This window comes from Chelonoidis abingdonii, unplaced genomic scaffold (assembly GCF_003597395.2).
Source record: "Chelonoidis abingdonii isolate Lonesome George unplaced genomic scaffold, CheloAbing_2.0 scaffold3607, whole genome shotgun sequence".
NCBI lineage: Eukaryota > Metazoa > Chordata > Testudines > Testudinidae > Chelonoidis > Chelonoidis abingdonii.
Genome location: NW_027427868.1, coordinates 1 through 2,577, shown reverse-complemented (window position 1 = coordinate 2,577; position 2,577 = coordinate 1). Strand labels below are relative to the sequence as shown.

The window sequence follows — 2,577 nt, the reverse complement described above, 5'->3', positions numbered from 1 at the left end:
AACACTGAGTGATAAAAATCCATTCAGGCATATCAAACACTCCAAATAAAAGTCACTTCCAGCCTAAGACAAAGCATGAAGATTTCAGATCAAAGTTAGAGCGCACTATAAGAGCCATACATTTTAAGTACTAAGGAGCAAGTGAAGAGCTCAGGCCCTGAAGACAGCAAGTGCTACTCATCTGAGATATAATCTTCCATGCAGCTTTTTTATTTGGGCATTTAGCTTACCCCAAGAAGATAAGCTATGTAATGCTGTCAGTTGTCCATTCAGAACATCTGCACTGCCATCAAGAAGCATACAATCAGACAGGGGTTCTGAAGTACCACACAACAGCATGTGTACACATAAGGGAAAGGGCATAGAAGTAAAGTGACACTGAGGGGGCAGTGCTGTAGTTTAGTAAGCCTCTGCTCTTTCCCACAGCAAAACATGAAGTGTCAACAAAAACCCACCCCAGACAGGAAAGAAAGTGGCCCTGATTATTTTAACATGAACTTTTATTAAAGTTTTTATTCTTTGCAAATATTAAAAAAAAAAAACAGATCTTAGAAAAGATTTTTCTTCTTTACACAAAAACCAGGACAACGTTGAAATGGCAGGTGGACAGAAGAGGGATATTCTCCTTCCTCAGTACTTTTTCAGATTGTAGGGCAGGCCCAGTGTAGATTTGGTACCAGGAAGGGGTGGTGAGTGCCAGACAGCAGAGCTGGTGCGTTTGAAATATCGCGGCTTGTTCTTGTAGAATATGTCTTCGAGTTTAGGGCTTATGATCAGCCCAAACAGTGTCTCAATATTTGGAGGGTTGTAATATTGGTATGTAACAGCTTGATTAAGCTGAGCCCCTGGGAAAATAACCACCATGTTACATGAGCAATCTAAGTAGCATCTCATGGCTCCTGTTAAACCTCATTCCCTTGGTACCATGATTACTGTGAATCAGTGCATGAAAGCCAAGATCTAAAAACAACCCTCCAGGCTCTCTTGCCCTGCAGAAGGGCCCCACAGAGCCAGTCCTGGAAGAGATTTGGGGTGGACATAGCAGATACTGAAGTCTCATTACTGGATCAAGGTAGGGTTTTGCCTGGCTTCATATAGAATCTTATATTCCCCCTCATGCAAAGAATATAATTGTTTTCCAAGGCATCTTTCACATTCCAGGTATCCCAAGTACTGTAGAAAACCCATCACTGAAAGAAAGGCACTGGTGAAGTCCCTAGCCTTCCGTTTTCAGACACTGCAAAAGTGCTTCAGCACTAGGGATGGGCACAACGGATTCCGAATTAACATCCAAACAAGAGTGTCTGCAGGAATGCAGCTCCTGCTCAGATTACCACTCAAAGCTAATACCATATGGCACTGCAGTAAGCTGAAGTCTCATGCACTTCTGGCTAAATTGTGGCTTCCTCCACTTCTTAGCCTCCCTGAGAAATCTAGGGTCTTCCAAATTCTCATAGATGAAGTTTCAGTGAGTATAACAACAAGATCAGCACTTACCAGTGGCCCAGACAGGGATGGGCTTGCGAGGCTGGCTTTCATCATCTGTGGAGTCATCACTGTTCAGATCCAGCCCATAGTTATTTGGATTTACCTTGGGGAATCTGGGTTCTTTTGGGCCTAAAGGGGGCCCTTGATAGGAGTCAGTGACAGGAGATTTCTGAAACCATATAGAAAAGTTAGATATATAACCTTAAAAAAACCAAACAACCCAATTACCTTATAATGATACTTCTATGTAGTGGTGCAGATGAGACAGCTTGAGTTTCTGGAAAGAACCCACTGTTGATTTTGATTAGTCTATTAGTTATTTCTGAAAGGAATATCCCAGGTTCTAGGAGAAGGAGATTTACACTGTGTACTCCAACAATCACTGGTGCCAAGAGCAGGTGGTAGGACAGCAAATGTCAGCACCAACAAGTTTATTAATATATACAGCATTGCTGCTATCCATACAACACTAGGTTTGGATCACACATTACTGTTCTGCCATGAGTCTCCATGGGCAGGAGAATGAAACAGATACTCTGCCCTCGAGGGAACAAAGATGAGCCCTGGAAGACAGGAAGTGGCAATGGTGTGATTCTGGCAGTCAATGTCATGTTTATACCTGATCTTCAATCCCACTCCAAAAACACCAGATCCGGAGATCGCGCCTGTCCATTTATGGGAAGGCAACAATAGTCACATAAGTCAAAAGAAATATACTGGTTAAATAATTTGGGCTGAGATTTTTCAATTGAGCCTAACTTCCTTAGATTCTTGTCAAAGCTCATTTACAAAAAATAAATAAATAAAAACTTAGCCTAGACTGGCATCCACATGCTCCAAAAGCAATACTGCAGGGCATTGTCCTATAATAACCACACACAGCAGAGAGTTTGAGATTTAAATACCATTGCTATAGGGAAATGACCTACAGAAAGTGCAGATTCCCCGTAACTGCAGAGGGCAGCCTCTGTAGCCACCCAGAAAAGGCTTACAAGCTTAGCTCTAGTCTTAAATTGCACGTTATAGGACAGAAAGTCATTCCATACGCCAGTGGAGATCCTTGTATGGTAAAAAAAAGAGCACACTCTC

At 42.3% G+C, this 2,577-nt stretch overlaps 1 long non-coding RNA gene across 1 annotated transcript; it reads right to left on the bottom strand.

The window, feature by feature from the left end:
- Positions 1 to 482: 482 nt before the first annotated feature.
- LOC142046082 (uncharacterized) lies at positions 483 to 2,559 on the bottom strand. The gene is made up of 2 exons (XR_012654989.1): positions 1,498 to 2,559; positions 483 to 845 (listed from the first exon to the last, which is right to left on the bottom strand). It is a non-coding gene; the product is annotated as an uncharacterized LOC142046082 (long non-coding RNA).
- Between the last annotated feature and the right edge of the window lie 18 nt (positions 2,560 to 2,577).